Source organism: Chrysemys picta, chromosome 2, assembly GCF_011386835.1.
Source record: "Chrysemys picta bellii isolate R12L10 chromosome 2, ASM1138683v2, whole genome shotgun sequence".
NCBI classification, from domain to species: Eukaryota; Metazoa; Chordata; order Testudines; family Emydidae; genus Chrysemys; species Chrysemys picta.
The window spans coordinates 98378355-98390584 of record NC_088792.1 but is presented as its reverse complement, the minus strand read 5'-3'; the positions used below and the strand labels follow the sequence as shown (position 1 = coordinate 98390584).

Genomic DNA, 12230 nt, shown 5'->3' with positions numbered 1-12230 from the left:
AAGGTTAAAAAGAAAGCAAGCACTGATCTCCTATATCAATCAGATTTTGACATATCTTATAAGAAACAGAAAGAATGAATATTCACTATCCACACTCCTCCTGTGTGAGTTTTACTGGCTATATTCCTAGCTGGAAATAGACCTTAGATTGCTCTAACCTAAGTCAGAGCCAAGGCGGGGGTGAAGCTGGACAAAGAATCCAGGATGCATAACCCACTCCCTGACACGCCATCTCCCTACTGTGCTGTGCAGATCTTGGCTGTAGCAGATAATCTGACCTTGAGGTCTTAAAATTAATCCGCTGTCTTCCCCCACCCCTCAAAATGTCTCTGAGCCAAGTGCTTACATGTCTCTAATGCTGACATGTTTCTAATGCTGAAAGAGGAAGAAGCGTTTACCAGAGAAAACTGATATATGTTACTGCCAACACTACATGTTGCGTGCAAGCTACCGCAACTGGTACGCCATGGTATGCATCTCTTTGTTCTTGATGAGATATGATAAGTTCTCATGTCCAAAATGTTTACCCTGTCCGATTTTGGATGGAAAGAAAATCTCTTAGTTATTTTTGGTATTACTAAGACCCCTGTCTCCAAAGCCCCATTAGATGGTGTGCGACGGTGTATCATTCCAGTGGCCCAACTCGTTCTGGATCCTGTATGCGTATGTAAAGGTTTACAGGCTCATTTGCTCTTCAAGAGAGAAGGCATGGATCTACCCATTCTCAGGCTTTAGCAGTGCTACAGCAGCAGCATGTTGGGGGAAAATGGTGTCCTAGATAGCTAGACCTACACAGGGATGAATTTAAGACTAAATGAGCCTGGATCCACCAACATTTTGAGTTTTCCAAGACAGATTCTTCCTCCCACCCCAAATTCCCCAACACCTGAGCGTTCCTAGAGTGATTGTTGTATTTCTCCCATTACTGAGCCCAAGCTTTCGTGGGTGAATGCCCACTTTGTCAGACGCAGGACTCTGTTGTGATTCCTGCCAAGTGAGGTAGCTTAGCTTATCTTGGTGGGTGACCAGAGGGCACCACTCATTCACACGTGCCACCCACTGCACTGCTCTGCCTCTAACACACTGCCCCTGAGTCTGCTAAGGGAATCAGGCTCTAAACCAAAGGATCATACACGTCATGGGTTTGTGAGTGTATCAACCCTTATTTTGGTAGTCAGGGACATTGTTTGGAAGACATCTATGAACTGACTATGTCCTAAAGTGGTGGGATAATTTGTTGCCTGCTACTACTGAATACACAGCTCTCACCAGCCAGCCAGGGCCCCAACGTAGTACACTTTCCAACAGGACATTACAGTCTTATTCTCCTCTGATGTAAGTCGGAGGTTGGGCACCAGAGACTCTAAGAGTATTTGTCTGCATTGTTAATTAATATTTATCATTTGTTTAATACAGTTACCTTGTCTGATTTACTGTATGTCCCTATGTTATTCCCTGGAAGTCTATCAGCCCTGTGTCTGGGTCAGGGTTAGAGGGTAGTTAGAATTTTTTCCTTTCAAGCAGCACCACTGGTACTTTTGCCAGGAAGGAGTGTGGGAGGTGGAGGTATCGCCAAGTACTTGTGTATCAGCATAATACAAAGAAAACACTCAGCTGAGGTGCGAGGCAGGACCCAGAAGAACCCAGGCCTGTCCATCAAACCATAAGAAGAGTGTCATTGGGTAGAATAGGGGCGTTACACAGGGAAAGATTTTTTATTTACCGTAATGCACCTTTAACTTCTCTGGCAATATAGAAAGACCTTAATGTGGGTCTCATTGAAATTCAGAGTGATGTAACCAGGCCTTCTCATAAACGACAATCAGGCCTATTTATTTTTGTCGCTGCCAAGAATCTGCTTTCTAAACATTAATAAAGGAAGCCTTATTTCAAACTGCAACTAGAAAAGTATTACTATCCCCATTTTACAAACTAAGAAACAGAGGTTTGTGGACCTGCAGTTTCAAAAATGTCTACAAAATCTGGGTGTTCAACTTACACTTGGGACCTGATTTTCAGAGATGTCATGCACCTGAAGTTATGAATGACTTCAGCTGACACAATGGTTTTGGTCTGTAGGTCTTTAGATTGTAAAGTCTGTTTGGGCTGCAACCATATCTTTGTCTGTGTTTGTACAACACCGTGCACACTGACAGTTCTCAATAAAAACTAAAATAATAGTAATATGAATTATTATATATGTAAGAAAAGGCTTAATTAGAGTTGCTGTGAGAATCTACACTTCTGTTTATTTTTCATGTGCATGCTTTTTGTTTTGTATTTAATGTGTGAATTTAGTGCTGGGGAAAGGAGCCAGACTGAAAGCCCGGAAAACAAAAGTCCTATGCTTAGCCACAGAACAATTACAAGAATGGCAGCACAAACTTCCCCACACTGCTCTACTAGTGTGTCTCAATGCTGACCTGGACAGAGACCCCAGACCACATTTAGCTTGATAGGGTAGCTAAGTGTACAGGTACCAGGTCTTCACCTGATATAAATTATCATAGCAGCATTGATTTAAATGGAGCAATCACAGTTTACACCAGCTAAAGATTTGGCCTCAAGTCTTTGGTCCCTCTTCCAAAAAGGCTGACAATGAGTGCCAGTTGTGATTTTTCTTGTAATGTAGACATTCGACTACCAGAAAAGGGATGATAGAGACAAAAACTTTTTAATACGGGCCACCAATTGCTCCTGAAATAGGCGGGATCTGAATTGTGACCTACATCTACCAGCCTATACCCATTTTGGGCACTAAGGGGTAATCCACCAGTGAGAACAATTTCATTGCTACCCCATGTTAGGCACATGTCAGGTAGTCATCATCATGGTGCATGTAGATGCTGGAAGTGGTGCCGTTTTTCTATATCATGTAATGTTTAATCATTACTGGGCATCCCAATCCAAAAAAATCATAAAAATCACAAAAAGGGCCATAAACTTGTAGAACCATAATTTAATTTTGACCAACATTGGCAGAAATCTACTAAATACAATTGATAATGCAACTGTATACTCAAAAAAAAGTACTGTTTAGGAAAGTTTGGGACATACTTAGCCCTAGTTCCCATTCTCTTTTGCCACCAGTTATAGCAAAAGCCTGTAGTCACACAACAGTATGAGCTTGTTTGTACCATGTCATACATCAAAATATTTGTCAATATTTGTAGAATGGACTGATTTGAGAAAAGTTTTTCTGAATGCTATTTTTATGAAGTTATGCAGATAAGACGACCCTTCCTCCTAATTATAAAATGTTTTCTGTGTTTAAAATGCTCTGGCAGACTTCATGAACAGCACCCAATCACTCCAGTAGCTTGTGGACACTTATGTTACCAAAGAAAAAACCTGTTCAGATACATTTCTGTTCTGGGAAAACTACTAATGGATTTCATAGAAACAAAAAAAGAGATGATAACACGTCAATGGAGCTTGATGCATTTTCAGAGATGATTCCATTTGACTTTCAGTGTGGTCATGTGAATTATGCTAAATGGGGTTGTGTGAATATAGACTTCTGGAGGAGGTTAGAAAAATGTCATTGCTGACTTATGCTGAGAATATATCTGGTGGTCATCACTAGTGTGTAGATGCTGGAAGTGGTGCAATTCTTCTATATCTCAATCAATGCATAAATGTTATTGGGTATTATGATGGGACTTAACTCCCATCACCTACCAGGCTAGTGAAAGTCATGTCATGCTTTGCACCTGGGGAGGTAATTAACTAATTGGCTTCTGGCTGTGGGTGTGATGTGGTGTGGTGTGGGGGAGTGTTAATCTGACGGGCAGGCTATAAAGGATCAACAGTAAATTTATACCTGTTAGCAAATTGAATATTTACCAAAAACAAATAATGGAGTCTAAGACAGAATAAGCAATATATATTAAGCAAAAGAATGCTAGTTAAACATCTCCCCAAAAATAGAATTGATGTCTGCATCACTCATCTTGAAGTCCCATAAAAGCTGGATATTGTATTTGCAACTTTAATTTTGGATGGTTTCAGAGTAGCAGCCGTGTTAGTCTGTATCCGCAAAAAGAACAGGAGTACTTGTCTCTAAGGTGCCACAACTACTCCTGTTCTTTTTTTAATTTTGGAGTGTCTGGGCAAGCAACTCTTTGTCAGAGCAGCAAGTGCAGACGAGGGCAGTGAAAATAAGACTTGGACTAATAAGGGGTATGACAGTGATATAGTAAACTACTATGGTATCTTGTATTAGAGCAGAATGTTAAAGCTATTAGACTTCAAACAGGAAAAGGTACAAGATAGACAACTTTATTTAGCGCTGCCTAAATGCCATTACTTCTCTCTGACTGCAATGAGCCACTAAAGCAGGAAGCTTGTGTCTGCAAAGCAGTCTGCTTCAGGTATAATAAATTATTGCTGCATTTCTCTGGAGCTGGCAGTCTCCTCAATTTATCTGATAAACTGTGGCACAAGAACATCCAAGTATCTATTAGCAGCACAAAGACCATGCTACACCCCTTGCTCAGTGCTATGATTGGTATCTGCAGCCTACACGTTTACATTTATTGTTTACACACAAAAAAAGAGAGAGAGAAAGAAATTGAGAGAAAAACTTCTAATTGGTACAGATAAAATGCAAGAAAGCTCTTGCCCAAATTTGCTGTAACTAAGGTTTTTTTTTCTCATCCTTAAAACACTCAGAATGCCCTCTCGCCCTTACATTTCCAGTGCCCCATTGTCATGACACTTAACCACTTCACTGCTGCTGACTTTAGCAGACAGGACCTAACATTCTTACTATTTCAATGGAAACACTCTGTGCCCCACTTCGAGTAATAAAGCCTTTAACTGGTCATTCACATGCTAATTCTGAACAACAAATTTGTTTAAAAAATTAAGACTTTTAACTCTTAAATGCTATTTTGGACATCCAAGTTCAGAATTTGGACCTTCTATTTCAAAGGATTTTACAAGCTGTGAGTCAGATTCTCTGCTCAAGGTTGTGACATGATAATTTTGTTCACTGGTTTCTGACACTTGTATAAAACACATAGTCTAAGGTTTGCGGCACAGTAAACACTAGTAGTCGATATCACTTGTGCTGCTCCATTCACTTCTTCAAGACAGCTTGTGTAGGGTTAATATTAAAGGATGATACAAAAATGAACAAATGCTTCCAAAAAAAGGAAGTCCTGTGCTGGGAAAAGATACCACACCAGGAATCTCAGCTGACTGATTGCCTCCACTCTGCTCTGTATAGAAAAGCTCTCTGAGTTATTGTAATATGCCTCACAGAACATCCTTAGTGGATGTGAAAGATTGACAACCCAATGCCACCTCTGCCAGCTGTAAATAATAGAAAAATCTAGAGAAGCTGAAACTTTCTTTACTGTTTATGTGAAAGACAATTGTGCTATGGAAGTGGGATCTTTTAGACAAATTCTGTCCTGATTTATAGCCCATGATATCCTGCCTATCTATTCCTCACGTCCAGCCCCCAGCTTACATTTTCATGCTACAGGGATTTCACAGTCAGCAATACAGGGGCTGAATTCACTCCTAAATATTTGTATTTTTCTAAGATGCTACGTAAATGTGTAGTATGATAAGTGATGTTTAATACAATAACAATAAGAATAAATAATGGTAATTTCTCTGCCTCACATTCCCAATCTACAAAATTTTGATTTCGAGTCAGTTTGACATTAAACTGCATCTGCTGATTTTCATTTAGCTCTAGGTGTAATGAGGATTAAACTTTAGATAGCGCTTTGAGGCTCTAAAGCACTATATAAATTCTAAGTACTATTAATATATTCAAATGATCAAATTAATTGGTAATAAATACAATTAGTCAAGCTAGGATGAACTTTTTATGTGACATTTCATCCCACAGAAAAATTCTGTCACTGATGTATGACTCCCTAACCCACTTCTAAAAATAGGCTGTACAATAAGAGCCAACACAAGTTCTAGTAGCACAACCTAAATTTAGTACTGAGAAATAGAGATTTCCCCAAAATGCATTACATTCACTTGAAGTCCTATATTTCAAGGCCTTCTTCAAGGAAAATATTTACGCTATTTAAGGGTTTCTTTTGATGGAACAAATATTTAAATAACCTTACCTAATTAATCCATCTATTAGCAGTTAAAGTTCATGTGCTATGTCTATGTTGCTTGGACAGCAGACACAACAAAGTAAGTAGCCCCGTGACACAGAAGTAGCTTATGGCTTCTTTCTAACAGGACAGACTTGCCTATGGATACATGAACTGTTTCAATATCATAAGGATTGACACGAACTTTTGCTCATATTTTCAACAAAATGCTTAAGACTGAAAGCAGTTTGGCAAATGTCACCTTCACCCAGGCGCGGCTCCAGGCACCAGTGCAGCAAGCGCATGCCTGGGGTGGCAAGCTGCGGGGGGCGGCATGCCGGTTGCCATGAGGGCGGCAGTCAGGCTGCCTTTGGTGGCATGCCTGCGGGAGGTCCGCCGGTCCTGCGGCTTCGGCGGAAATTCGGTGGTGGGGACGCTGATGGCGCGGCACCGTCGGACCTCCCGCAGGCATGCCGCTGAATCTGCAATACCAGCAGATCGCCCACAGGCGCACTGCCAAAAGCCGCCTGCCTGCTGTGCTTGGGGCGGCAAAAATCATAGAGCCGCCCCTGCCTTCACCAATTTTCTTAAGCATGTGCGTAAGCATTTGTAGGATTGGGACTGACCCTCCCTCCCCCCCCACCATTGTTACAGTAATAGGGTAAAAATAACATTTTTCTCTGAAGAGGATTAGTGTCCATTTGGAGTGAATACACTTGTGTCCTCCAGACGTGCAGTAAGATAGTAGGTCAATCTAGATTTACAGCAGAGGAAGGGGAGAAGTTTGTGGTTTAAAAAAAAAATTATTGTCCTGTTCTATAATCCTAAACACAAGATGTGATCATTACTGAAGATTAGCCAGCACTGGAACTATTTATTTAACAACCCACCCACCCAAACTGTGGGCAGCTGGATAAGCTACAGTAAATTTCTGCTCTCTAGAAATACCATGGATAAATTAGATAAAATAGATCACAGAGACAGACAAAATGGGACCCAGATCCAAACTAACCTGATTTGGGATTTGCTAAACCAATATTAGCTAATGAGGCTTTGCAACTCCAAAACCGTCTTTATTTTTGCCCATATCTAGTACTTACTTAATTGTTATAGAAAATTAATTTAGTATCAAGAGAGTTTTAAGTACTCTAGTTGTGAATGCCAAAATACATTGACTTGGGCTTTCATGAACACTTCAGAAAGCAGAATACAGTAGGATGGGATTAACTGATCAATCAATTAGCGTCTTTTTAAAAAAGCACAGGAGTCCACGCTAGGTGATTCTGTGGTCGAATACAGCATTATAAAGAAAAACAAGGGTGCTCTGGGGGCTTATGAAAGTGCTCGAAAAAATCAGATCATGAAGGTTACACATGGTATACCACGGCCAAACCTGTTCTGTGGATAAACAAAGAACTTCACTTCCCAGGTTTATCAATCCCTGAGCTATTCACTGAATCTTCTCTCCGTGGAAGATGGACGTCGTTGTCAGATTTTGGATCAGCACAGTATGACCAAGATCAGCGTGACAGATTATTCCGAGGAGAATTTTCTAGTGCTGTGATTATAAAAGGGTAGTGGAGGCATTTAGGGCTTTAAGAACAAGGTGTAAAAAAACAATAGAAAAGGAAGATTTATTTTCTCTAAGGTTAAAAAGGTGACAAGCATTCCCCTTCATTCCTTCCTTTGTGGAAGTTATTAAAGGCAGAATGGGGACATCCTAATGAGGGCAGAACACTAAGCAGACAGGAAATAACATTTTATAAAAGGCAACACAGTAAAGTTGATATTTCTATCCTTGAAGTAGATATGCTCTGAGCATCTGTATCAAAGGACATAGTCACTTTGTGATGAGATTTATAGATCCCACACTAAGGTTAAAGGAACGGTGGGACGGTATTGGGTCAAGAAGGCCATGCTCTTCAGCAGCTGCCAGGCATGCTCCCTGTAGAAGAGCATCTTAAAGGGCAGTTCTGGCAGGCAGACTAGGGGAGAGTGAAGGAGAGACTGGCTGCAAGAAGGCAGACAGGCGGTAGCTGCTGAAGCAGAGCAATCTACAGGGGGGGGGACACTGGGACTGTGAGTAAGACTTGGCTGGCAGACCAAAGTCCTGCCCTTTTTCTCCCTTCTTCCTGACTATGGGAGAACAACTGGACTTTGGGAGTGAGGTGGGAAGCTGCCCACCAATCCCAAGTGGGGCTCTAAATTATTGAGACTGTGCAAAGAAAAGCTGGGGCTACACCCCAAACTGAAGAGAAAACAAGGAAGGTAGGAAGCAGCCCAGGGGATGCTAACCTGGAGCAGCAGCTAGAAGGGACTGGCCCATCCCTGGCCTCTCCCCTCTGGGGTCCTGTGCCAGGACTCGGTGGAGAGGGAGAGGTCCCTCTACCCTTCCCTCCTCCCACTGGTCACCTGAGAGATCCTGGAGGCAGGAGTGGTGGGCGCGATAAACTAGGTGTTGGCTGCTAGGGCCCCCAGACTGCCTGGAAGAGTTGCCCCAAGATTCGGAGAGACTGTTTGGCCATGGCCTGACCACTAGACCTACTGGCCCCAGAGTGATGCCTGCTACACATCTGATTATTTATTTTCAAGGAAATGTTCAGCTCTAAAGATGGGGCTTCAGTGAGAAAATAGGAAGTAGCATAGGACACTCTTCAAATATAGCTATCCCCCATCTTCTTGCTTTGGCAGCATTTTGTAGATGCAATGAACTGCATTAAATATCTTTTTCTGTAGGTAAAATATTGAAATTCACTCTATACAAGGTCACATTGGCTTCATTGCTGTCTTTCTCTAGAGTATCTAAATGGCTTTGACTATGTAATCTGGAAGACGCTGACTATATCAGACACAGAAAATCAACTGATATTTGAAGTGAATTCTTTTCTCAGGCAAGCTGACCCAGCAGAACAGTTGTTTGGATAGACCCTGTAAATAATAAAATCTAGGATTGAAATACCGGCTCCCACTGATGTGAATTGGAATTTTGCCATTGACTTCAATAGGCCAGTATTTCACTCCTGGCAACTAAACACTCCTTAATATTAGTCAAATCAGATAGAATTAGACAGCAGCTCATTTTAGAGGTAAAAAATAAATCACAGCCAAGTCTTATTCCTAAAAGCAGGACAGAGGTTAGAAGGAAATGTAACATCCTTGAGAGATAGGTAGTTCTTTATCCATTAGATACAGAACTGTCTCATACAAGTGGGTCCTAGAGGTAATGAAAGAAGAATATTGAATCACAGGAGTGTGTATTTCACCTCGTTTCCCATGAAGTCAATTTCACACAGGACAGAAAAACAAAGCAAGATCTAATAAGGCACAGAACACTTTCTGGAGATAGAGAAGTGGTGTCTCCTCCACAATGATAATTTATATATACACACTACATAGGATCACATTTTATTATTTGTGTAACCCCGGGGAGTTCCGAGAAAGTCTGAGCACTGTTGGCTCAGAAAAGTCTAAACAAACATATAACGTAATTCAGATTTCACAAAGAAACTCTAATCAATTCCCACCACAGGTTCTCCTGAGGACTGTTTAACATCACTAGATATATAGGAAACATACAATGCTGCCATGTACCAATAAGATTATGTCACCAAAGATTCAGAAGATTTCCTTACAACTATGTGGCCCAATCCCTCAATCGTCACTATCCCTTGAATTACTGGTTCCAAGAGAGTTCATCAAGGTTCTGGTGTGGGTAGTGGCTCAGTTAAGGGGAGTATATTTATACCTTTTTATGGATGACATTCTGGTCAGAGCAGCTTGCAAAGACATACAGGTTTTAACCAATAAGAAAGAGAAATTTTATATCAGCCTAGAAACTATATCACTGTGGAGCAGAAATAAATACAACAGGAAAAAATATTTCCTTAAGAAAAAAAAGATTTCTGAAGATTGCAATTTGCAATACTGCCATTCTGCCTGCATATTTTCAACTTCTAATAATTGCGGGTCCTGGAGCAATTTCCTTCATGTTATTCCACTGACATTTTCTCTCATTTGTTCTCCAAGTATTTCATTCTGCACACCGCATCCTCTCTCTCTCTCTCTCTCTCACACACACACACACACACACAAACCCCACTCTCTAGCAGCACCCCATTTCCACAATGTTTGAGGTTCACCATGTTTCAGTCCACCAGGAAGGGGCTTCAAAGACTGGTGATCTAGAGGCAATAATTGGAGAATGACTATTCTATCTGTGTTTTGTATACTCAAGCTGGATTATCCATTTGACTACTGTTAAAATTCCCTCCATCTCAGTTGCATGGCCAAAATTTTAAAAATTGTTCAGTGTCCTGTTAGTCTGTTCTATTAAGCATCTCAACTATTCATAAAGATCAATGGTAGTACTTAGGGCAAGGTTGTGACTTGCAGGAGTGCAGCCTTCCTGGTCTGTGTTCTGTGGGATAGGGCAGAGATGCTACTCCCCTCTCCCATGTAGGCTGGCAGGCAGTGGCCAGATAGGAGTAGGCAATGGGCAGAGCCCCAGCACACTAGCTGAGCCAGCACAGAGGAAAAAATGTTCTGTTACTGGAATAAGCCAGGAAGAGGAAACCAGGGGAGGAACTGTGACTGTTCAAATCAGTTTCGTTCTTAGACTGTTCCTGGGGCAGTGCATCTAAATGCTACCTCTCATCCAAGTAAAATCATAATCTAGCCCTTAGACGCTAACACTGATAAATACAAGTTTTTATTTGTTTGTTTCATTTAAAAATGGTATTCACCAAACTAAGCATCCAGTTACCCAATATTTACCTATTCGTGCATTTTATTGTGTTTTTTCTTTCAAGTCTGTCACATTTAAGTTTCACATGACATGCCAATACTATTTTGGACTATCATAACTACTAGTGGATTCCATTATATACACAGGGTTTATGTGTTTGCTTCTTTTTAAATTGATGGAACTTCAATAAATATTTTGATTTAAAAAACAACTCTGATGCACTCATTTGTGTGGTAAATTACTGATTAAAGTAATAGGATCAGTATTCAAGCTGACACCAAAATCTCTCACAGCAGAGCTGCCAAACACAACAGAAGAGTATTACACTATTAGAAAAAACTGGTTCACAGAAGCACAGTTCTCCTTTACCTCTTATAAAAACAGGCAGGAGCTAATCGCCTTTTAATCATGTTACTAATTAGACAAGATAGTTTCCAGTTCTGTTTTAGTCTTAAATTCTTTTTACATCTCATTTTAGCATACTACAGCATCTTGTTTATAGTAGATTGAGAAACAAGATGTATAGACAAATAATGTCTATTGACATTCTAATTTCCAACATGGGTGTGGAACATGTAACTATATAGCAAATCAAGGTGTGTAAATATCCCACTAAAAATCATTAGAAACCAGTGCAATTGTAAGTAGGTTCACAGTAGACAAAGTGCATTTCCTTTTAAAGGGATAGTGCCAAGCACGTTAGGTTTTTTAACACTTTATGATGGAGACTCTCTAGTTGGTTAACAATTAAATGTTCACAGGTCCCACATTAGTCCTTTTTTGGAGTTTTCTGTTTCATGCTTTCAAAAAAGTTTGAAGCATTTGCTTGGAAAATAAATAAAAAATAATATGCAGTTGTCACCATTAAAGTCAGCATTTTCCAGCAGTTAGCATGAAGTGGAATCTGAGATACAAAAGTTTCACCCTATACCTCAAATAGGAAATAACTGTGGTAGCTGTGTGATATCTGTTGTCAACTACTGACTTTTTAATGGTGACCACTAAAGCTGGTCAAAAATGTTAAAACTTTCAAAAGTTCAATTAAATTGTTTTGCTGTTTTTTTTCAACCATCTTACAGAATGGTCATAATAAAAAAAAATCAAAATTTCAAGGAAAAATTTTCACCAAAACAATTCAAAATATTTTCACCAAAAAATTCTGCATTTTTTACCTGCTTTAGTAAACAATTTAAGAAGTATGTGGAATTTGCAAATATTGTTTATGTCATATTTTGGGCTTGTTGTACTAACTACTGATAGGTGACACAAAAATAGCACTTCCTGAACCTTCATCCACAACTCAAACCAAACCAAGTCTTTTTTGAGGTTTCATAAAATTCAAATAATTCTTTTTATCTTCACATATCTGACTGTCTAGGTATTTCTCACACATCTGCCCCTGTGGAATCTTG

The 12230-nt window shown here is 40.1% G+C and overlaps 1 protein-coding gene across 4 annotated transcripts in view; it reads right to left on the bottom strand.

The window, feature by feature from the left end:
• Positions 1-12230, bottom strand: part of HECW1 (HECT, C2 and WW domain containing E3 ubiquitin protein ligase 1) — a 419038-nt gene that overhangs the window by 277948 nt on the left and 128860 nt on the right. The window lies entirely within an intron of this gene.